The 25,216-nt window shown below is 34.5% G+C and overlaps 1 protein-coding gene across 2 annotated transcripts in view; it reads left to right on the top strand.

Annotated features, from left to right (window-relative positions):
- Positions 1–7,152: 7,152 nt before the first annotated feature.
- The window catches only part of LOC125057297, a 95,567-nt gene continuing 77,503 nt past the window's right edge, over positions 7,153–25,216 (top strand). Inside the window, exon 1 of one of the 2 annotated variants that reach the window (XM_047660909.1) lies at positions 7,153–7,182. The gene's annotated coding sequence lies outside the window, so the exon portion shown is untranslated. The remainder of the gene's footprint in view (positions 7,183–25,216) is intronic. The other variant, XM_047660910.1, reaches the window with a different exon arrangement.

Below are 25,216 nucleotides of genomic sequence, written 5' to 3'. Positions count from 1 at the left end.
GACATTTGCCAGATATCATTTTTCATTCATAATTGCCAAACTTTTCTCTTTGTAATACAATAAAAATTTTATTCATTTTCCTCTAAATTCTTTGTTTTATTTTGTTTTAGAAAACAAAGTTCTTGTTGAAAAACCCTTTATAAGCGTTAGCAGGAAGCGAATCGAGAAAGAGAACCTTGGACAGAGATATTTGAATCAAAAGCTGGAGGAGGAGAAGTGAGGATATTACGATAACAAGAAAAAAATGAATATAACAAATCTAACCTTTAAATTCTACTTATGTTAAAATTGGAAATTAAAGAGTTTTTTATTGAAGTGAAATTTGTTTAGGCGAATGAGGGTAAAATTTTTACGGATGAAACGCAATCATAATAATATTAGAGTAACGAAGATTTTCCGCGTTTTTGTCGAAGAAAAGGGAGAGAGCGATTGAGAGAGTGAGAAAAAGTACTCTCTACTTGCTTAAGTGAGAAAGATCGAGATAAAATACACGCTATTGATTAATGTAATTGTTTAGTAGTTAAATATTAGAACTTTAGATGGCAATTCTGTCGCATAACGTGTTGTGCAGTAAACGCAGATTTTTTTTTAATTTCTTTTATCATTAGCACGTATACAGTGTGTCAACAGTGTGAATATAGATATAAAACTACATGGAGTGATCATATACTGGTAAATGATCATCAATTTGGGCTAAAATTACTTAAAAATTACTTAAAATTACTCAGGTAAAACCTGAGTAATAATTAATTTACAAAGAAGTTTCACTTCTGACATGTGTACTTTGTACGCACGCACTTTTTTATTAGTATTATGTTTTAATAATTTTGACGCTTGGTTTTACAAAAAAAATAAGTATAACTTAGGACCTCCTCCATTTCCTAGCCGAAGATCATTCGATCCCAAGATGAATGAATAAACCGTTATATGATAAACTGTGCCGTGGTGTGAATTTACATAAAGGTATATATTCGATCATGGTCACAATTTGCATTTAAACGAGCAATGATAGTCGATTTAACCGGGCAGGTTACGACTCATTGAATTACACCACTCAATATCGGACTATATAGAAACAGAGTGCCTTCGCCAATTTCTTCCCACTTTCTCTTTTAACAGCTATATCTTAGGTTAAGAAATAACTTGTATAAAATCGTTTAAATAGTAATAAACTTGCGTCGGCTTCAACATGCGACTCTCATGCCTGAGCTCGTAGGTTCGATCTGTGCACCGGTGTACTTTTTTCTGTGTGCGCATTGAAGCGGTGAAGGAAAACATTGTGGGGAAACCGGCTTGCCTTTAACCCAAAAAGACGACGGCATGTGTCAGGCACATGAGGCTGATCACTTGCCTATTAGATTGACAAATGATCATATAACTATATCTGTACAAAAATCTGAGGCCCAGTCCAAAAGGTATAGCGCTACTGATTTATTTTTATTGTTCAAGTTATTCACTTATTTATAGAACAAATTTAAACAGATATGCGGCTTACCTGAAATAGGCCTGTTCATATAATGCAAAAGAGTCCTGCGTTCATGTCTATCCTGATACTGCTTTGTATCAATGGATTTTTATATACTTTTTTTTTTTCGATTAACACTATCGAATTCTGAATGAAAGTAAGAAAATGCACATGTAGACGTTAATGATTACTTACCTTTAAACATATAAATAAAGTAAATGTGTTAGATAGAAATCTTCTAGAAATTTCTAAGGTCACTAAATTTGTAAGTATCTTAAAATACTCTTAGTGAAAAGTCACAACAGGCTCGGTATAAAACACCAAAACGCTAGGTTAATGATATCGTAAACACTTTGTATTAACAATGACGCAACCTGAAAGCGTGCCGTCAACTATATATTGACACGCCCATTCATTTACGAATTATTTAAAAAATATATTCAGAAACATGGGAAGGGATTTTTAAGTTTAAAATTACTATTTGTAGTGAGTTCTTTGAAATCTAACTAGTTACGCCATTCCCTCAGTAAGTAGTCTAGACAACATTACTGTGTTTAATCTATATTTAAATTAGAATTTAAAAATAATATAAAGAAAATGATTTTTGGTAACCGATGTACCAGATGGGCCGATCAAGTCAAAGACTCATCGTCCTCAGAACTTTACACTGTGTTAGAGAGGCACTGGACAAAAACCGGTGGAAACAGATAGTCTGCACCGGATGCTTCCTTTTCTGACCACGAAACTCAGACATGAGCTGCCGATTCAAGAGAAACAGATGTACATGTTGTTTATTTAGTGAAAAATACAATAATAAAACTATAAAAAGGTTAAAACATCTAGAAAAAGTATAAATCACGAATGTATGTAGAAGTATATTTGATCAAATGAAATGAATAAACAGATCGAGTATCAGAAAAGCTATAATTGAATAGATTCTTGTTTACTAGTTCACCTCTCATATTCTATCAGTAGAAAGGGATTTGTTGATACGAGTATATCGTAGCAAATTGTAGCATGTCTACGAACTAGTTTGTGCCTACGCATTTCGTAGCACTATCAAATAGAAAAATGCTCGTGTATTCAACTGTGTTTTTTTTTAAGTTTAATGATAAGCTTATGATTCTTCATTAAATCGATTCTTATTCTAAATACATTTATTGTCCTTAAATTGAGATTTAAATAAAATGTCTAATGAAATACTTAATAAGATATTCGCAACCACCTTGTCATTTTGTACAAAGGCTTCCTATTGTTTACTACGTAAGTGTTATATAGATATTAAAACCAGGACAGCTTTTCTCTATCTTCTCATATACACACAGATCCAACTTTCAAAGTTTCTTTAAAAAATTGAAATGGCGGGATCACGGCCTTCAATCGATGTCAAGGGGTATTTATCTCAAATTTATAAAGCGTATATAATAGCCACATTTACTCATGGAACTTATTATAGACGCCAATAAACAAACATAGGTACTACATATACAGATTTAAAAACATTTGTAGAATATCTCCATACAACGTACTTACATAAAACTGAAAAGCATAACTTGGGTTTTAAATTTCTGCAGATTTATTCATACTCGTGCATTCACCTCTTACAGCATAATATACATTTTTATCTTCATATTTTATTTCTCTAAGAAACTTTATAAAGGTACTTTACATTTAATCAAGCTTACAATACTAATATTTGTCTTTGATAAGTAAATAAGAACTGGTGAACCGAATTGGTGACCTTAATTTCACTGGGTGTTTGTAAGTATATTTCACAGTCAAACAAAACTGTTTTAGAATGTAAAATAGCTGTAATATTTAATGACTTATGCTAAATATATACTGACATAAAGTCAATTTGATAGAAACAGGCGAATGACAACGGAAACACATCAATTCACCAGGTGTTTAGAAGTTAGACTTTAAATATTGTAGCGTAACTCGCTCGTAAGTTGATCTATCTTCTAGAAGGTAGGAAAAGTATATACATACTAGCTGATCCGGCAAACTTCGTTTTGCCATGTATATCATTTATAATAAAAAATAGGGGTTAATTGTAGAGGGGTGAAAATTAGGGGTTGTTTGTATTTTTAATGCTGGTTCATAAAAATTAAAAAAAAATTATCTAAAAATTAAAAAAAATATAATTTAAGGGTGGACTGGACTACCCTTAAGATTGAGGGGGATGAAAAATAGATGTTGTCCGATTCTCAGACATACCCAATATGCACACAAAATTTCATGAGGATCGGTCAAGCCGTTTCGGAGGAGTTAAACTACAAACACCGCGACACGAGAATTTTATATATTAGATAATATTCGCATTAAAAAAGTGTAAGTGTAATAATACAAATATACCCACACAATTTGCTGTCTTTATCATAAGACCCCATTGACACAAAAACTTCTACTGTTTTAACATATTGTTGTTGTGTTTGTTTTAACATATAATATATTGAGTCTTTAGACTCAATATATTGCTTATTCGTGGTTACTGATAACTAAACTATATAAAAATAAAAATCAGTTGATAAATAACTGGTTAATTCCAATTTGAGATAAATTCAGATTTCGACATAATTCACTGTCGTTAGCGACCAACGATGCGGCTTAATTATTTTTTATTTTCGTAAATTGAACAAATTTCTCCTCAATATATTGGATTATAGCGGGCTAAAGATAGGATTAAATATAACGAGCTCAGTTTTAGTGGCTTAATTAATTTTTGTACTTTCGGTATTTTCGCGTAGAATTAAATAAATTCAATCCATTTAACTTAACCTTCCAAGTACAAAAGGCTTACAATATTTAAATAAATACTATTTCACGAGTTCTTAAGTGTGAGGAAACAGCAAATGTTTTACCGTATATAATTAGCTCCTGCCAGGAAGCATTTAATTTAATATTAAGCCAACAAAACCTCTATAGAGGACAAATCTTTGTTTTTAATTTATTTTATTATTATTTATTACTTAAGATGTCATGTGGAACATGGTGTAATGGTTGCAGCTCCTTACAAACGTTGTGTAAAAAAAAACTTGGCGATTAAAAAGAGTGGCGGAGAGTTTATTGCTTATTTCTCTTCCGTTCTACGCCCTTGATTTGAGAACTGGCAGTAAATGTAAAATTAGAAGCATTTAATGTATTTTTTTTTGACGTTCAAAAGTGTACATTGTGTTACCTATATGAATAAATGATTTTTGTCTTTTTTTGACTTCCATTAATATGGGTTTTATAAAGCCAGTAGGTGTTGAATTATTATTATTATCATTAATATAACTAAAACTATTAAAAGCACTATATGTACGTAATATAATTCAGGAAAATCCTATCGAGATAGCTTATTTCAAAATTGAAATTCGAGCACCCTATAACTCAAAAATTAACTCAAATACTTAGCTATTGGTAGAGTGGAATGGTCTTCATTGGGTGTTGTGAAATGAGTTTTATTAATTGAGAAGTACCCTCCGGCGAAATGACAAGATTACGAACTTGCTTTTTTGTCGCCTGAAGGTGATGAATCAAAATTCAAGCTGAAGGTATTTCTTTTTAATTGCTTCATTAGAGTTCTCGCGAGATTTATTAGAGTTTATTAAATTTGAGACTCGTTCAATTTAGCTTCAATTAATGCGTTGTAATTATAGTAATTTTAAGATTGTTTGAGCTCACCTCTAAAGCAATCTTTGCCATTTAGCGTGATTTTGCTAGATTTTCGATTGTATTTATTTATTTGTAAGTATATTTTAAAACAAACAATATGTATGCTTAAAATATACAATAAAATATGACTTCACAAATTTTACACACATACACAATCAGTTATATCAGAACATAATAATTTCAAACTAGCAAGGAAATAATTAAAAAAAAACTAAAATTAAACCTCATTAAGAGCGTGATTCACAAAATTACGTTAAGTAGGTACATTGTTGTGCATATCTTGTATTATGTCTAATATGCATGAAATTAAATATCCGAAAAGCTCCGAAATCGTATACGTGTTACGTTATTTCATGGTTGAAATATAAAGCTCGGATCGTGTCGAGACTCGAGACATCTCAATAATAGAGTTATCCATATCGATTTCACGGAATCGCCCCCAGCCAGATGCAATCTGTTGCTTTCCTGAGTTATAGCTGTATTTATGTCTCATTTTACTGATTCTATTTACTTACGTTTATTGTTATGCACAACAAGATAAATGCACGCGAGATAGAAGCAATAAAATTTTAAATTTGATATTCTTATGACACGATATTTAATTTAGTTTAAAATTGCTAAAATTACCCTAGGTGTGACTCTCTTAGGATGTCTTAAGCTAATCAAATAGATGTGGAAAAAGAGGCCTGTGACGCAATTTCTTTTATATAAATAATAAATACTAGCTGCTACCACGAACTTATGAAACTTTTTGATATAATATTCCATAGACTGTGCGCTTTCCTGGAATAAAAACCAATCTTCTTCTTCAAGGAATTAATTTAATAAAAATCTCGAATTGATCCAGCCGTCAGACGTTTTGAGTTTAAAAACACATTTTACGATTCATTTTTATTTATATAGATAATAGAATTTTTTAACAAATTAGAAACAACATTAGAGTTTTAAAAATAAATTCGTACCTTTATCCTACTTCTAAAGTAACAGAATTTAACCCTTTAATAAAACCTTAATAATGTGATTGCCTCCATTAATTAAAAGGTATTTAAGAGTTCTTAATTAAACGTCTTTTAATCACGAATGAAAATTTCGTAATATACGTTGAAAGTTAAAAAGGAAATTGGTTTAATTATGAAAACTCGTTTTCAGTAAGTTGAAAAATAAATTAAATATTGTGAACCATATATAAAATTTTGTAGAAATTTCTTGTTACCAACCAATACTGTAAGCGACAGGTATTATTAATGTCCGAACAACCTGTTAATTAATTAATTAATAAACTCTATTATTTTATTTCTTACTCCTATAATATTATTTAATAATGTAGCGTCCTGTACATGTTATGCAAATAAGTGTTTTTATGCAATTTGTTATCGGGGTTAATTTTTTAAAAAGTCAATTATCAGGCCCGCGCTTTATGGGCAATCATGATTAAAAAATATAATAAGTTAATTAGTGGCTTATATACAAACATACATATTATTCTTGGGTTTTTAAATCCACCCTTCAAATTCAGACTTGACTTTTTATGTTTTTCAGCAGCAACCTTTTGGGATATTCAATTTCCTGTGAAACACACGGCTAACAATGCGTCTGACATGGCCGTCGACTACGAACGAAAAGTTGATTGACTTTTTCCCAATATTGAAGGGAAACTTTAATTATCAAACTTTCCCAATAAAATAAGGCTATTTGAGGATCTTGAATTGGCGGTAATATCTTTCAACTGGAATGCTAGCTTTTGTTGTATACGGAACATAAATTTTCTTTAGTAATAAAAAATAAATATGTTTTTGAGATGTGGCAAATACACGTAAGATAAATATGATATAAAACAGATAATCCTATAGAATATTGCAATAAAGTGCAAAATTAATAAATGTTTTATGTACGTGATATATGAAGATTTAAAAAACTGTGTTTCCGTCGTAAAACGTCACCTTAACGATGATTTAGGCAGAGAATAATTTTTTTGAATAAATCAATTTAATAACACTGAAGGTTATTAATATTAGATTTTTATTACAGGTATTATCCCTAAAGCAATGAGGATATAGGTAAGTGAACCAAACTATTTTTTTAACGTAAAAAAACCATACAAAAATCTACGACGTATTGAAGATAGCATGATACGTCACCTACCAAAATATCTAATTTAACAACCCTTTTTTATTTATTTTTTTATCTCCGTAGTGGAAATGCATTTGCACATCCCCTACGCCCGAATGTAGCAGGGGTACGTGATACTCGATCCACACCAGAATCTGCTATTTAGAGACTAAACTAAGTAAGCAATTCCCACTAAAACCACCTCGGGTAGTTCCTAAAACGTGGCCTGCTTTGTCTCCGGGGTCGCTCACGCATTTTATCGGGCCTCAATGGCATAACTGTTACGTCCAAAAACTCCGGTGATACTAGATTCAATATAAAGATTATTTAATACATAATTATGGTATATTAATAGAAATGCTGTACGTACATCGTTAACCTATATAGTTTTAATGAAAGCAAAGCACCAATCAGCCGACCATTCATAAGTGAAGCCGGAGATTGCACAAAAATATATTTTACATTACTTCGCTTCTTCTACCTAAGTTTCTTTTCAACTTTTTTTTAATTTTAACCTTTTTTGTATATTGCCTCAATTTTAGTTTTAGGGTTTTTAGGGGACATATTGTATTCTGTTTCACTGTTGAGGAATGTTCCTTCAAGAGGTGTATTAATTAGTCTTTGTTTATAGTCATGCCAGTTGCCTCATGCTTTCATCAGCAATTGTTGCCATATGAAATAACCCGGTGCACAACCAGGCTTGAACTTATTACCTTAAGGTTGAAAATCGCACGCCCCACTTCTCATAAAACTTCATTCTTCATAAAAATTGATTGATCGTTCACTTAAACCACTTTATTAAATGGTATTTTTTATACACCATTATTAAACCATTAATAAAGCTTTAATATGTATGGGTAACATTAATTTAAATAAAGTTTGAGCAAAGAGAATTCAAATAATTGTACAATTAATGAAATTAATATCTTAGTACCTACTTTTATATGGTTTATTAGTTTAAATGTAGAACAGAGGCAAACGGGCAGGAGGCTCATCTGATGTAAGTGGTACCGCCCATAGACGCTCTCAATGCTAGAGGGCTCGCTAGTGCGTTGCCGGCTTTAAGGAAATGGTACGCTCTTTACTTGTCAGTCTATTATATCCTAGTTCCTTTTGGCAATTATATGGGTAGCATATACTGTAAAAGCATTAATAATAATATTCTAAATATATAAAACAAAGTCGTGTTAGTTACACTACTAATAACTCAAGATCGGCTGGACCAATTTTAGTTATCTCTTTTTTGATGGATTCTTAGTAATAAAATATCGGATAAGTTATCGAATAACAATAAATTAATTAATTAATTTTACGAATGCAAACAGCATGTGGTGGCATCTGTTGACAAAACTACGCATATAAATAAAATTATCGCACAGATTTACAAAATAAATTGTACTTAGTTAATTTTTGTCATACCTATATTATGTACACAGTTAACATTTATTTCACATGAAAAGGTTGAGAAATTCTTTCTAAGAAGGCTTACCTGAGAAAGGAAAAATTGCGCGGATAAACCTAAAAATTAGTTTTATTTTGCTGTAATTGTGAACGCAAACAGTTTCTATGGGTTAGCATAGCAAAATATGCCATAATATGTTGGTTTGTACTAAAAAGGTAAGCTAAGTAAAAGCATAATAAGGCGAAACGAAGTTTACGAAGCAGCTAGTAACTAATATAACTCGCAAATAGTATAATAAACGGTAGTATATTGTATTCCTATTAAATATTCTATTGATGAAAAAAGTCGCAAGCAACGAGTTGAAAATATTTTCAATAGGATTTTTCAGTTTATGTGTTGTTTCAAGATGGATTTGTTCTAGATATTTCGTAATAAAATATTTTACGATGCTAGACGTTTATTGAAGCTTGGAGAATTGAAATAGTTTGCAATAAACTATACAAAGTTAGCAAAACCTTTATTTAATAGCTGTAAACTTATTTTTAGATACATTAAGAGAAAATAATATAAAGGCAGAACATGAGGCAATCATTGAATTTCTAGATGAAGCCCAAAAAGTATTCTGTAAGTAGCCTGTTAAGACTTATGAAATGAAAGTACTATTGTATTGAGCTTAAGGTGCCTCTTGTAACCTTCCTCTTGCACGTATATGTTCTACAATACACACCAGCCAAGTCTCTGATTTGGCATTCTGATAAGGAGGGAACTTGTAGTTTATTGTTTATCAGAATGCCAAATCGAAAATGACTGCTTCACGACTGATTTGAGCGCAACCGCCGCTGCGAAAACTGCTGTGCGAGTTCGAAAAGTGAGTTACAGAATCGCAAGGCAGATATTGAATTCCAAAAATAAACTTAATGAGATCCCCCTTCTATAGAAATAAACTAATCTGATTTGAAATAACAAGGCCAATAAGAAGTATTGTTATATAATAATTTTTCTTAGGGAGTAGCCTAGTTTGTAGTGGCTTCAGCGTGCGACTCTCATCCCTGGGGTCGTAGGTTCGAACCCCGGCTGTAAACTTATGGACTTTCTTTGTATGCGCGCATATAATATTCGCTCGAAGCGTGAAGGAAATCTTCGTGAGGGAACCAGCTTGCCTTAGACCCAAAAATTTGACGGCGTGTGTCAGGCACAGGAGGTTGAACATCAACTTGCCTATTAGATTGACCAGTTAATTTTTGATTGATTGATTTTTTTTCTTAGGGAGTCACTTGTATCTTTTTCTAAAAAGGAATTTGTTTTAATCTATATTCCCATTCATTCTAATTACGTATATTGCAGGAAACTGTATGTTTTCAATTCTGGCTTATAGTTTGATGTGGGTAAGCTACTGGCAAAGTTTTGAAACGTTGGCTGGAGTTGCATTTAGCTCAGTCATGCTGAACTATGTATTGATTTTGATTACTAGTATTGGCTAACCAATAGAATTTAGCTATCTAAATTCAAACAAGTGAAATTTCTAACCACATTTCCTGTCTGAAAAAAGGTAGCCTCTTTACAGAGATCTATTTTTCAATATCTAGTCTTTCACTATAAGAAAAAGAAGGTTGGCTGCCAACTATTGATCTCCGAACAACCAAATAAGAGCTTACCAATTCTTAAAATGCGTTGCGGCTCGCAAGTTCTGGGTCTATCATTGAGTGTCCATGGGTGGTGGTATCACTTAACATCAGATGAGGCCCAACTATTGAGAGTCATATTAGTTAAATGTAGATAACTTTCGGAATTTTTAATGGACAAATATTACGTTTATAGAAGTGTGGCCAGTACACAAAATGTATTTTAGTTTATTGAGAAGCCCACAATACGATTTCAACAGTAAGAATTTTTTTAAACAATGCTTGGAGGTTAAGAGAGTTTCAGTTGCGAGGTGTTAGTTAGTTAGATTTTTACTATCATGCCGCTAAATTGAAATATACAATTTATTCAAATCAGGTTTTAAATGAGTGTAAAATACTCATTTAGTTCCCTCACTGTAACCAAACTTCCGCTTCATAAGTTTAAAGTTTACATCAAGTAAACCCTAATAAAAAAAGGATATTACACAGTTCAAGAATACATAGACAATAACAATGTGTGGGCACTAATGCCGCTATAAGATTGTGAGATGGTATGGCGTAAATTGACATGCATAAGTGTACAAATTGTACCTAGATGAATAAATGACTTTTGAATTTGAATTGAGTTGAACTGAGTGCCGCAATTCCAATAAATACAAAAAGACATTGAAATGTTTTTAGCATTCACTATATAATTTTATCTCAATTCGCTTTAAGGTTCCTGGTGTAACATATAAGTCCTCATTCTATAAATGGTCAATTGAATAGTCAAGGATAAAATTTGGGACAAAGATGTATAGTCGAATTATTTCGGAATAAATATTTCTGAATAAGTAACAGTGGGCGGTCGTCGTGGGCAACTTTTTATACAGACGCAAATAGCTTCAAAATATTATACATCCAAGCGTAATTGTGTAACAGACCGACAATATCGTAAATTCATGAAATACTTTTCGTATAAAATAAATCCCGTGCTAACTTTCACCAATTACCTTAAAGTAGATTTCGAATTGAACCAAAATCTTACGTGACCCAAATGTTGATCAGTATTTGAAATTCAATAAACACGTCTTTCAATTGTCAGTGAATAAGCCTTGTTACTGTAAAAATAACACTTACATTTTATCTTCGAACTGATTTGGTTAAGATATATATGGTATACTATATACTACTATTTCTTGTAATATTTAATAAATTTTTTGACAATATCTTATTTTATAGATTCAGTTACAGTTGTGTATCTGTTTTAAAAATCACAATTATATTACGGCGATTTACGCGCAGCAAAATTGTGTTGTTTATTTATTTAATAACATTTCGTTGTATACAGAAATAAAATATTGCCAGTTGTCCTTTTCATTTATTTTACATAATTAAATAAGAAGTGCAACTGACGGCCCTATCGCTTTTGGGTGATATCTTCCAGGCAACCACTGTAAGAAAAAAAAATAGAAAAGGTAATTTCGAAGCGCAAAAATACATAAGACATAGTAAGACAAAACTAATGGAATTAAACAAAACATTGTTTTGCTGGAAATCGAACCGATATAGAGATATACTCTTTCGTTTACCATTAAGCCATATAGGCAACATATAAAGTGCAGTCCCATATTGTAATCACTAAGAACTTCTGGTTTCTATATTCCCAATTTACTTTATATATTTGTTTGAAACTTAGCGATTCATTTTATTATAATTTTAATGGTTTTGTAATTTAATATTATATTACAACCAACATATCATTTGTTGTAAGTCTAAATAATAATACATATTACTATTTGATGTCTTTTAAAAAGCAAACCCAACTTAAAATAGGAGACAAATATGTAAAGATATACAGATATAAGAAGTTTATACAAATCGGTTCATGACGTGTTACGTATACATAACCCAGTTCAATATTCCTTAAAGGTTGTCGCTTGAAATCTCTGCTTAAAGATTTAGACGGTATTTCGCGAATCGAAAACCATTTCGACGGATCATTTTCCAATAATCTTGGATTCGGTTTCATGTGATATATTTCAGGTAACGCATTGAAATTATATCACATCTTTCATATGTATTATAAAACTCGGTTTTGTTTTAATCGTTGACTTATGATTGTTTGTAACTATGGCTTAGGTTTTATATACCTACTAGCGGATCCGACAGACGTTGCCCTGTACACACGTCACACAGAAAAAATCTAATTATGAAATCATCATTCACATCATTCTTAGAGTTCACTTGAAATCACAAAAAATTAATCAATATATATCCAGCCGTTTAGGAGTTTAATTACGAACAGGAGATTTATACCAGCTGTTTATTTACTGTATAGATAAATAACCTAGATACTGACTGCAGCACCATCTGCAGTCGATTGTGAATCAATACCATCCAGGGCGCCATCTGGCGCAAAATTCATTCAAATCGGTCCAGCCGTTTAAGAGGAATTCAGTGACATACACACGTACAGTAGAATAATATTATAAATGTTCCTGTTTTTAATATATGGGTAAATAGAGTTATTATGATATTGTTAAAATTCACTTTCGCATTTTTTTTAAAATTCATTCTGATGTTTTTTATATTAAATTTGATGTTTAGTGTGTTCTTAGTGTTAACACGTTCACTGCGCCATCATTTTTAAAGAACTTTCAGCTGGTGCTTTCTAGACCTAAAAGATCTCGTAACAAGCCTATCCTTTGGTGCGTTTGAGACCTAATCAGTCTCCCAAAAATACACTTTTGAAAATAATTTATATCTTCCAAAAAAACAATGACATATATTTTGAAGTTTTTGTGGGTGAAAGATAGCTAATTGCTTTATATTTTGCTAGGTTCGCACGCAGTTACGACATTTGAATAAACTACAAATACCAAAAAAAAATTAGCTAGCGATTGTGTCTCGTACCGCAACCGAAGATAGTTCAATATGTGTAGTAAGTAGTGATGGGAATAAAATAATATCTTAGTTATCGATTCTAAAAGTTTTATTAATTGATTGCTTGCACAATACGCGCAAATGGTAACAATTCGTTTAGTTTTTTTAGAAGCGTCAGTGCTGTTGTGCTCCAACGAAAAAGGTTTATCGTTAAATATTTCATAATCAGAATCACTGTCATTAGTCAATGGGGCAAATTTGAACATTTTCCAAAACAAATATTTTACTGGACGATGCAGCAGTATAATCCGGCGTTGATTTTTTGTTAGAAACCTCACCAATAAAATAGATTTTTTACACTTTTTCTTTTAAGATCACTCATTGTTTATCAAAAATAATCAATACGCTGGTATATACGCGAGTGTTATTTCCAAAACGTGCCCGCGACTTCCCGAATGTCGATTCTAGGACAACACTAAAAATCCCATCCTCCATCTCTTGCGTCTACGAGGCGTACGATTTTACGAGTACCGACATATCTCCTAACGCAAGGAATTAAAACAATTACAGTACTGTGCGTTAGGGACCTAATCCATCTCTAATTTATTTTTTAAAGTCCTTGAATTCAGCTTTAAGTAGGAAGCAAATATGTATATTTGTCCTGCTCATCCTTAAAGAACTTTACAAGTTACATCCTCCCGTAAGGAGTGAAAAAACACGGACTTTTGTATTGTGCGTTGAACAAGCACAATACAAAAGTCCTGCAAGAGATCTGATAGATCTCGTAATGCAACGAACGTGTTAAATGAATAATGTATATAAACTAATACTATAAAGAGATACATTTTGGAAAACTGATAGATCTATTTTAAAAGTTTTTATACCATTAGAATGTTACATTGTCCCTAAGTCATATAGAGAAAATAAATTCCAACCTAGAAATGCTGGGACAGGTCAAATAGCATAACACTTAATAATATTAAAAATCTTCATTCTAGCTGAGTTATTCGTTTGTTTAGCAACTGCCCATTCTATATATATCAAATACATGTCATAAACACAAAATTATCGGGATTGTTTAAGCATTTTTTATCTTCCATTGTGTCCCAAAATTAGGGCAAGGGATGATTTCAGAAATACCGTTGGTTTGTCGTGAATTATGTCTTTGTATTTAGAGGTTAACAAAAGGTGACCCGCATGACGCCGTTTGGTGATTTACGCAATTTCGAAATGAATGTCTTTTTTTGTTCTGTTTTGAGGTACTGGAATGAAAATTCATGACGGTTTATTCGTCGATTGTTTAGAGTGAAACAGGGGATTCAAAAACATTTTTTTTACATTCATAAGTAAAATTAAAAAAAATGTCAAAGTTATATATAATCAAAGAACAAATCGAATAAAACCTTTTAAGTATGTGTAAGTGAAAGTATGACTAAGACATAAAATGAGCGTGGGTGCGCTATATCTGACTTATTTTTTGCAACCTTGAGGCGGCCACTGACGATACGTCCATTTAGTAGACTTCCTTTTGGATGCACTCCAAATGGAAATTTATCGAGATACGGTACCATTCACAATACTTCCATTTGGATGCATGGCGTCACTTCAAACTTTGCAATCGTACGGAACGGAAATAAATAATACTATGGATAACAATATTTTACTGGTGGCAGCAGTTGTGTGTATTTTATTTAAAAGACAAAACAAACCTAAGAGAAGGTGGATGAAGGATTGGTTGAAACAAAGAAATACTTTTATTTATTTAATAATATAAATATATTTATTTAAAATAGAAATATATATTTTTTTTATTACTTCCAACACAAAGTCACGCGCGGACAAAGACATAATATAAAAAAATTATAACGCTTGACAAATACACAGCACATGCACCACCATTGACATCAAAACATAAACTGAAACAATAACCTCAAAAAAATGGACGCCGTTTCGCCCATTCACGGACAATTCGGACTGCTTCCATATGGCGTGGCGCACGTTTCTGACATTGACGGACGGCCGCGGATGACGTCCATTTGGCCTGGACGCATGGATTTCAATCCGTTTGGAAATCCAGAGCTGCCTGACGTCCATCCAAATGGAATATTTTTTTACCATTCATGGGTCGATTTTGGACGACGACTACTCCATTCGGATTAATGGACGTATCGTCAGTGGCCGCCTTTAGAGTTATGGCAAGTGAAAGTCAGGCCTCTGTAAAATTGAAATCCAAAACGTCTAATATAAACATCGTTTTTTATTCATGGAAATGGTGCCTGAGACTATGTTTGCGTAAGATTAATGTATGTACAAACACCATCTACATTTATTTAAGTAAAAAGTTTTTAACAAATCGACAGTTAATATGTATACAGTATAGTATCTTCTGGTGCAACCAACTTTCTGATTAGCAAAAAGTAAAGAATATTTGTTAAAGATAAAAGAAAGATAAACATCTATAAAAAATAATATTAATAATTTGTTTTGAATGTGTTTACTTAATATGCCGTTCTACGGATTTTTATATAAATATTTAGTCATATTACTAAAGTAACCTCTGCATTTATATCAGCAAGTAAAATATTTCCACTGGCACTGCAAGAATTTGGCTCATTATTTTGAATGTTAATTTTATGACAAGGGTCTCTGTTGGGTTAGAATGGAGACAATTTCTGACCCTTTGTTTATAGATTAATTTTCACTCGATAAGTTATAGACCATTGGCTCCTTTGTCATAGTGTTTTGCGCTTGATTAACTATCTTTGAGGCCTAATATTCATGATTTCTATGTTAACTGATAGGTGCGATACGACTCAACGATGGTATGGTTATTCTATTTTATATAATAACTAGCTGCCCCCGCGAACTTCGTTTCGCCTTAATGCCTACCTTTTTAGTACATACCAACATGGAACATTTTGCTATGCTACCCCAGAGACTGTTCGGTTTTTCGGAATGAAAACTTTTAGGTCTTTCTTTTTTGTGATTATTCTCTATATAAACCTCAGAGTTCAAGTTATAAGTTCTTAACTAAGGATATAAACGTAGAGGGTACATGAAAATTAAAGGTTGTATGTATTTTTGTATGCTACAAACATACATACAACAACAAAAAATGTTGTCTAAAAAATATACAGTAGAACCTCGATATCTCAAACCTCGGTAACTTAAAAACCTCTATAACTTCAAAAAATAATATGTGCCCTTCCCATCAGAGCCAAAAAACCTCCATAACTTAAAATACGCAACCTCTGTAACTTAAATAAGTAATCTCTGAATTGGCCCTCAGTAACTTAAAGAAATGTTTCCACAACCTCTATAACATAAAATTGTTTGTCAATGAGTCATTTTGAAAAAGTGTGCAAATCAAAAGTTTTCGGTTTTAACAACTGTAAGATCATTTATAGAGCAGTATAGCAACATAAAAGATAATGTATTCTCTTCTCAATTTGTCATTGAAAATCAAATCGATTTAGAAACTGTGAATTGTTTAAAACAAAAGAAAATCACGGACTTTTTTTAAATAGACTAAACCTTTAATTGTTGTTAAATAAATAGAAATCTTTAAATTTCTGTATTTTATTGAACCAATCCTTCTGACGCATTCGAGTAAAAATAGGAATAAGGGTACATACATACACATGTACATACCTACCTCTATATTAACCTATCCCTAACAGAGACCCTTGATAACTTAAAACCTCTATAACTTAAAATATTTTGTGTTTCCCTTGGACTTTAACTTATCGAGTTTCTACTGTATTATTATTTTGGGGTGGACACCCTTTATCACTTAGGGGTTCGAAATATAGATAGTATCCGATACTCAGTTTACTGAATATGCATGAGAATTTTTGGAGGAGTATGGGAGTATATATACGAGTACCTATATAGAGATAATAATAATTAATTAGGCCTCATCTATTCCTTGAAACATGCATCATTTTATACAAAAGATACACACACGCTTAAAATACGATTTTTTGCGTTTTCTGAGAAGATTTACTATGGTAATATATATATATATATTTTTACCATAGGAAAGTAGAGATTTCAACGAACTGAAAACACACCAACTTTTTGAAAAAAGCTGAAATTTTGACGTCAGAATTTTCGATTGAAAATTAGGGTTATTTTTCGATATTAATTCAAAATAAGGTGAACAAATAAATATTTTTAATCAAATAAATTACAGTGTATTTGGGACATAGAAAGGTAAGTTTTCACCAAATTTCGTTAAAAAAAAAATATTTTTGTTAAAGATAAAAATAAAAAACCAAAAACTTGGTTTTTTGAATTTTTCACATAAATTTTGAGGTTATGTGAAAAATGTGTGAATGCAAAAGTTTTAGATCTTTTTATTACCTCCAACTTTGCCATTTAACTTTCTTCGATAGGACTTGTAGTTTTGCCGGAAATCGATATAAACCGTTTTTTACCCTTAAAACTCCCAAATTGTATACAAACACTGATTGATTTTGAAAGTAATTAAATGAAGAATTTATTTCCGTTGCTATCTTTGTTAACAAAGCGTTCTGTATACGATTTCGTCCTAATTAAATAAGCATAAAATAAAGAATTCAGAACCTGGAATCAGTTTGCTTTGTACAAAACATTGCTTTGAAACGGTTTAGTTTTGCTAACATACTTTACCTTTGAATATCTTTCTTTGAAATTCTTTACAAAGAATTTTAAGAACGTTGAGATTTAAGGATTTAGATGTGTTTGTGTATTAAAGAATACGTTTTGTAGCTATGATCTAACACGTCTTTATTAGACTGTATTAAAGTTTTAATACAATAAATTTCAGTCTTCTATTTGAAAAGTATAGATTTTTCAAGATTATGCGATGGCTGGCCATGCGTCATACTCGTGAACAGGTGCTACTTGTGGTGGTCGTACTTGAATTCGTGTATGCGGTGATGTTAGTTGTTTCAATGATGTATTTGCGTGTTGGTCTCATAAGAATGTAAGTAAGAATGCTGATAGAGGACAAATCTTTGTTTTTAATTTATTTTATTATTATTTATTACTTAAGTGTGGACTGTGAAACGTGGTGTAATGGTTGCAGCTCCTTACAAACGTCGTGTAAAATTTAAAACATGGCGATTAAAAAGAGTGGCGGAGAGTTTATTGCTAGTTCTTTGCCCATGATTTGAGAACTGGCAGTAAATGTAAAATTAGAAGCATTTAATGTATATTTCTTTTTTGACGTTCATAAGTGTACATTGTGTTACCTACATGAATAAATGATTTTTGACTTTGACTTGACTGGATTAAAAAGTACCCATACTGGTAGTCCTTAGGATTCGCACTGTACCTAAAACTAAAAGCAATTGACTCTAGTTATCTCCTAGCAAAATTCATCATTTTGTTCAATAGGTAGTATTTGTTACACTAAATAATCCGTTAAACCTAGTATGAGGATATTTAAAATTTAAAACTGACTTTCGCTTTAACTAATTTATATATTCTGGAACAAGATGATAATAAAAGGTTTTCACTGTCAGCTGGTTACGAATTCTCAAGCCCTCTGAGATTCGTGCCTTATTACAAGACATAAATAAAATATGTATGAGATTCAAAGATAATGCTACTTTCGTGTTTGCTATCTTTTACATTAGACAAAGTGTGATTTGACATAAACACATCTTACGGCCATTTATACCTAAATAAACAAAAAATCTAAGCAACTGGAAATTTCTACGAGACGATGTACAAAATGTAGGAAATTTTTTAAAAAAACCTTCTTTTTTATGTTATTTTTGTCGTGTATTTAATTATATGTTATATTTAAAATAAAATAGCCAATAGGAAATCTTTTAAAATAAATATATGGTTTTGAATCTGAATGCATATACTAGCGTTAGATGAATTATTTTTGTTCTAGGTGAGTGAGTAATACAAAGATATCATTCATGTGTATTTGCTTCATAAATAGGGAACCTTAAAATAGACTTGGGCGGGCCTGGACAAGAGCCGATGGCTCCTTTAATAGAGACCTTGGCAGAACAAAAAACCCTCCTCGCCGCCCACCAATGAGATTGTCCGACGATATCACGTAGCATGCAGACTTCAAATGAATACAAAAGGCGCAATTACGGACGGAGGTGGCCTATGTATAAAAAATTAGCTAAAAGAATAGCTTATGTTGATGATGCACTAGGGGATAACAAGTTCTGAGTCTTCTATAATTGGCTAACTTTAAATTTATTAAAGATGCGTTCATAGCAATTACGAACTTAAAAGCTTCAGCAACAAAAGTTGAATTAAATATAAATTTTCGTTATCACTAAAACTTAATATAGTGCGGAGTATCTACTCTTCAAACACTAATTAGAAGTAATAAAACTATTGTAACTTATTAATTATAAACTTAGTAACAAGCTATATACAGCTGAAATGAAAAGGGTGGGCCATATTGGAAGGTGCACAGATTAAAGGTGAATCGCCGAAACCACTCGCTGGAAGGGACAACCAGGGTAAAAAACGTGGGTAGACTACAAAAGGCTGACGACATAGTTAAGGTTTCTGGGAAGAAATGATTGGAAAAAGCTAACAATAGATCCAAATGGAAAGTTCATGAGGAGGCCTTTACCCAAAAGGGGTACATAATAAAATGCATAATGCACAAAGAAACGAAAACTATCACTAACGTAGATTAACAGTATAATAACAAAACTAACACCCATTTGACATGTATTTTTATAATAGTATGGAATTAAAGTGGCTTTATTATTATTACTATAACAAGCTATATATTTGCTGTACCCATAATTACTGAAGCAATTTAATTAAATATATAAAGCTGTAGTGTAAGTTTCTCTACGTGTAACTCAAAATTTGGACAGTCAAGGCAGAATACAAAATACCATTCGTATCACCTCGCCGTACGTCATACAAGTTCGCGATTCTTAAGGCAGTTTTTGCCGCGCACCATCACTATGTGGAACTTGCCCACTGAAGTATTTCCAACCAATTCTTAAAAGACTGGCGCACTTGCGAGCATTCTGGGAATGTGAGTGTCCATGGGCGGTATCACATAACATCAGGAGTTTTCCTACCCGTTGTAGTAGATATTTTGACATGTCATGTCGAAATTTTCGATTAATCATTGTTTTTCAAGAAATGTTAAATATACAGCACTAAACATTAATTTTTGTAAATTAACTTGTTCTTTATAGACTGTCATAAGTCAGTGAATAAAGACTAATCTTATCTACATACGTACTGGCAATGTAGTTGACCTAATTAGTCGTGATAGTTCTGTACGCCATTTTCCTGAACCAGAAAACCAGATAAAGGGAGCTGGAGATAAGTGGATGAGATTCTATTCTTACCAGTGTCTTATAGCAACATATTTTTTTAAGGGAATTAATGATTACAATTTTATTTACACTCAACTTAATAATCATACAGTATGTATTTTACAACAATCGTTGTTTTTATATGAGTGTATTTTTAGTGGCAAACATAATTTTCTTTAAAGGAAATGAATAAAACATGAAAGCTTTAACTAAGTTCGAAATTCAAATTTGATATAACAAATAATATTCTATCTCCTAGAAAGCTAGATTGTAGCTATTACTATATAATTGTGGTCTGAATTACACGAAATGTTATATTACACTTCGCTCAGTCCTGCTGCAGCTATAGTTATTTCCAACTAAAAGCGTAGTTTAAAGATAATTTCAAATTTAATTCCAGACTTTCCTATTCATGAAAAATTGTATCCGTATTTTGAGGCCTTTTCAGTTAAGTAGGCGTGTCTCGTTTCATCACAGTCTAAACATTATTCGTCAGAAAGAGACGAATAAGTACTTTACTTTTTTTTTGTATCATAAAAGAAAGATATTTAATTGTTGTCGGTACTTATTCTCTTTTATTACAATATTTATTATTACAATAATAAATATCATATTACACAGATAATTGTATTATTTTATTTTTTATTATTTATTTATAGAACGGGGGGCAAACGGGCAGGAGGCTCACCTGATGTTAAGTGATACCGCCGCCCATGGACACTCTCAATGCCAGAGGGCTCGCGAGTGCGTTGCCGGCCTTTTAAGAATAGGTACGCTCTTTTCTTGAAGGACCCTAAGTCGAATTGGTTCGGAAATACTTTAGTGGGCAGCTGGTTCCACATAGTGGTTGTGCGCGGCAAAAACTGCCTTGAAAAACGCTCAGTTGTGGAACGGCGGACGTCGAGGTGATACGGGTGGAATTTCGTATTCTGTCTCGACGTCCGATGATGAAATTCAGCTGCAGGTATTAATCCGAACAACTCCTCTGAACACTCTCCATGGTAAATGCGGTAGAAGATGCAGAGTGACCCCACATCTCTACGCAACGCCAAAGGATCAAGCCGCTCGGAGAGGGATTGGTCGTCGACAATTCGAACCGCTCTGCGTTGTATACGGTCAAGTGGAAGGAGCTGGTACTGGGGAGCCCCCGCCCAGAGGTGAGAGCAGTACTCCATGTGGGGCCGAATTTGCGCTTTATATAGTTGCATGCGGTGGCCCGGAGTGAAGTACCGCCTCGCCTTGCTGAGCACACCAAGCTTTTTGGAGGCTAATTTAGCCTTTCCCTCCAAGTGACCGCGAAACTGAACGTCGTTCGATATGTCAACGCCAAGTATTCCAATGCTGGCTGTGGCTTTAAGAAGAGTGTTTTCGAAAAGAGGAGTAGCGACAAAGGGTGTTTTTTTAGCGGAAAACGCGCAAACTTGTGTCTTCTTGGGGTTAAATTGGACTAGGTTTTGTCTGCCCCAGTCTGAGACTCCACGTAGTAGAGTTTCGACTTCAGACACAAGTTTGTTCCGGTACTCATCAACAACTGCCCGAGAAATACCTGCCCGGCCAGTGTAAAGAATATCCCCAGTGCTGTCATCCGCATAGCAGTGAATGTTGCTAAGATGCAACATATCATTGATATGCAGAAGAAATAGGGTCGGGGATAGAACACAGCCTTGTGGGACCCCAGCGTTCACGGGTTTAAGGTCGGAACATGCTCCGTCGATGACGACCTTGATGCTCCGATCGGCCAGAAAGCTGGAGATCCAATCGCATAATTTCTCGGGAAGCCCATAGGCTGGAAGCTTCGAGAGCAGTGCTCTGTGCCACACCCGATCGAAGGCTTTCGCTATGTCCAAACTTACCGCCAGCGCCTCCCCCTTGGACTCAATTGCCTCTGCCCACCTATGGGTAAGGTATACAAGGAGGTCACCAGCTGAGCGACCACGACGAAAGCCGTACTGAGAATCGCTAATCAACTGGTGGCCTTCTAGATAACTCAAGAGCTGGCAATTAATAATGGTTTCCATTATTTTGGAGAACAAGGAGGTTATAGCTATTGGGCGATAGTTGGACGGATCAGAGCGATCGCCTTTTTTTGGGATCGGATGTATCGAAGCGGTCTTCCAGCACTTCGGGACAGTGCCGAGCGAGTACAGGTACCGGAAAAGGCGCGTTAAGACCGGAGCCAACTCAGGAGCACAAGTACGCAGCACAATTGGGGGGATACCATCCGGCCCGCTCGACTTATGAATGTCCAAGGAAGATAGTGCTTTGCGGACAGCACGTTGCCGGAATGTGATTTCCGGCATCGAGGAATCACACCGCGAAATGGTCGGTGGTGATCTCCCTCGGTCATCCAAAGTCGAGTTGGACGCGAAGAGACAGCCCAAAAGGTCGGCCTTCTCCTTCGCAGTGTGGGCCAGAGAGTCATCCTCCCTGTGCAGTGGCGGAATGGAGGGCTGACAAAAATTCCCCTGGACAGCTTTGGCGAGAGACCAGAAGGCTCGAGTCCCTGAAGGGAGTTGGGCCAATCTCTCGCCAAATCTGGCAATGTGCTCTGACTTTGCCTTAGTGATTTCTCGTTTTAAGGACCTGGAGGCTGAGTTATATGCTGTTTTAAGTTCGCTGGTATTGGCATCACGAGATTTCGCCGCTTCCGCCCATGCCTTAAAGCATTCTCGCTTTCGACGCGAGGCCGCCTTGCAAGAACGTTTAAACCAGGGCTGAGACTTGCCACCGATCGGCACCGCAGAAAATGGAATAAAGAGTTCCATGCCCTGCAGAACCACTTCGGCGACAGAGGCGGCGACGGAATCTGGAGCTTCCGGCGAAAAGCACATAGGCCCCCAAGGGTAGGACGCAAAGAAAGACCGCATCCCGTCCCAATCTGCTGACTTATAGTGCCAAATACGGCGACAACCCATAAAGCGGGGCCGTGAAGGGCGCGTAGATGGCACAGTACTCCGGACCACACAATGATCTGATGAACCCAATGGCGGGTCAACAGAGACTTGATAGTTCTCCGGATGTGAAGTCAGCAGAAGGTCCAACAAAGAGGGTTTATGACCATCCACATCTGGTATTCGCGTAATCGCAGGGACCATTTGTGTCAGGTCGTAGGCTAAAGCAAAGTCGTGAAAGGATCTTCCCGCGTGATCGGTAGTTTCAGAGCCGAGCCAATCGGCATGGTGGGCGTTAAAATCGCCAAGTATCACGATTTCAGCGGTAGGAACCCTTTCGAGCAGGGAATCTGTAGCCATTTGGATGTGCTCAATGAGTCGGTCAGTTTCGATATTTCCGCTATGGGACCTATACAGGCATGCGTAGAATCGCGGATGGTCATCGCAGTCTACGCGCAGCCAGAGGTTAGATAGGTCCCTTCCTTCAAGCGTCCCGAGGCGACGAGAACAGATATCCTCTCTGACGTACACGCAAACTCCCGCCCGCGGCACAAATGAATGTTCCAATTTGTACCCCGGGTAGGAGAGGTAGGAAGTATCAGCCGGGGAGGAAATCTGAGTCTCGGTAAGAAAGAGCAAGGCCGGCTTCGCAGTCTCTAAATGGTAGTGGACTGCGTTGATATTGGTATTGAGCCCCCTAACATTTGTGAAGTCCACGGCGAGTGTGGACGGGGGTGCCTTTGTAGGTTTGCTCCGTTTGCCCCGAGAACGAATTATGTTATTTTTTCCGAGCGCAGAATTGCCCCCCCCAGAATACGAAGGGCAGCCTGTGCGTCCACCACCGGGCGCAGAGTGTCCCGGTGTTGGACGCCCAGAGGGGGATTCTCCACCGCGAGCGCGTGTGGTACCCCCCTGGGGTAGATTCTGTCTTTTTTTTTTTTTTTCTGCACCTTCATATTTCTTGTAGAGGGGGGGGGGGGGATGGGCTCCGGGAGTCTCTCTCACCGCACGAAACGCGAGTACAATAAGGCAAACTTATTGCATCACTTCACGCCGGTTTTCTGAGAGACAGTGGTACTGCCCCGGTCGTGCCTGCCCATTTGGCTGAAGCCCGAAGGCAACAGCATGGCACTCCCACTAGGAACCTACTCACAGCTTACTCGAACTAGGAATTGTCAATGTTTGCATAGCATTTGGGTGAAACAAACCTCATATATTATATTTAGGGAGATCGCTTTGACAGCATAAGGCCGCCCATTATTATTATTACTCTATTTACCTGAGAGAATAAGTATAACACACTATAGTACATAAATTTATCCAGCGAAACGTTAGATATTATATCAAAAAAATACAAATGGTAAATTAAGTTTGTTAATGATTTTACTGAAATTGATATACATTTTAGTAGAATGTTATAATTCTACATTCTGAACTAAACAGAAATCTAATATATAAAATTCTCGTGTGGCGCTGTTTGTGGTTAAACTTCTCCGAAACGGCTTGACCGATTATCATGAAATTTTGTGTGCATATTGGTTATGTCTGAGAATCGGACAACATCTATTTTTCATCCCCCTAAATGTTAAGGGTAGTCCACCCCTCAATATTTTTTTTTTTATTTTTAGATATTTTTTTCTGTTTTTATTTTTGTATGATACAACATTAAAAAATACATATAACCCCTAACTTTCACCCCTCTACAATCAACCCCTATTTTTTTATTATAAATGATTTGGCATGGCAACACGACGTTTTCCCGGTCAGCTAGTATATTATATAAATAATAAAAATAAATATATTATATATTCGTTATAAAACTTACAGAAAGCTGTGAATAATATTGGTTAAAATATAGAGATTGGAAACATTCCGTTGGGGAAACCGTTGAAAAA

Source organism: Pieris napi, chromosome 16 (assembly GCF_905475465.1).
Source record: "Pieris napi chromosome 16, ilPieNapi1.2, whole genome shotgun sequence".
In the NCBI taxonomy this organism is placed as follows: Eukaryota; Metazoa; Arthropoda; class Insecta; order Lepidoptera; family Pieridae; genus Pieris; species Pieris napi.
Note: the sequence above shows the minus strand (reverse complement) of the source record. Positions and strands in the feature narration are given on the sequence as shown.